Genomic DNA, 1,101 nt, shown 5'->3' on the forward strand with positions numbered 1-1,101 from the left:
TAAATTTTGTAAAAATAAATAAAAGAGAAAGACGAAACAGAAAGAAGATAAGCAACACAGACGGCTTGAGGAACGAGTTGGCGAGGTTGTCCGGGGGGAGGGAGAGACGTATGAAGTAAGAGCAAATAGAAGGATAAGGAGTAAGAATGAAGTCACTGGAATGTCTGTCTGTGAAGTGTCGGCAGAGGAAGAGCGGGAGGAGGAGGAGGAGAACGAGCGGGAGGGGAAGGAGAACGAGGAGCAAGAGGTAGGGGAGGTGGGGAAAGAAGGACGGAAGTGGTGGGAGTAGGAGTATAAGAAGTAAGAGAGAGAGGAAAATGCTGAAGAGAAGGAAAGAGGAAGTAGGAGGAGCAAACGTAAAGAGTGACTTGAACTACAGAGATGGAAAGGGGAGACAATGTAGGAAAAGGCAAGAAATATGGAGACAGAGTGAGAGAAAATATAAGAGAATGGTTTTTGTGAAAGAGCTTTGGATATAGAGATAAAGAGATATAGAGAGGATAGAGGGATAAAAATTATGAGAGGGCACAGAGAGAGGGAAAGAAAAGAGAGTGATAGTGTGAGGTATTGTAGAATTTAGATGAAAAGTAAAATATATGACGGAGAAATTCAAAATTGTAGTGAGTGAGTAATGTGTTGAGAGAAAGGATGAAAAAGGAATGAAAGAGTGGAGGAAAGAAAGGGAAGAAAAGGAAAGAAAGGAGAGGAAATGAAAGAATGAAAAGAAGGAAGGAAGAAGGAAAAGAAGGAAGAAAGAATGAAAAGAAGGAAGAAAGAAAGAAAAGGAAGAAAGAATGAAAAGAACGAAGGAAGAAAGAATGAAAAGAAGGAAGAAAGAATGAAAAGATGGAAGAAAGAATGAAAAGAAGGAAGAAAGAATGTGTAAAAGAAGGAAGAAAGAATGAAAAGAAGGAAGAAAAAACGTTAAAAGAAGGAAGAAAGAATGAAAAGAAGGAAGAAAGAATGAAAAGAAGGAAGAAAGAATGAAAAGAAGTAAGAAAGGATGAAAAGAAGAAAGAAAGAATGTGTAAAAGAAGGAAGAAAGAATGAAAAGAAGGAAGAAAGAATGAAAAGAAGGAAGAAAGAATGAAAAGAAGGAAG

The sequence above is a fragment of the Octopus bimaculoides genome, chromosome 1 (assembly GCF_001194135.2).
Source record: "Octopus bimaculoides isolate UCB-OBI-ISO-001 chromosome 1, ASM119413v2, whole genome shotgun sequence".
NCBI lineage: Eukaryota > Metazoa > Mollusca > Cephalopoda > Octopoda > Octopodidae > Octopus > Octopus bimaculoides.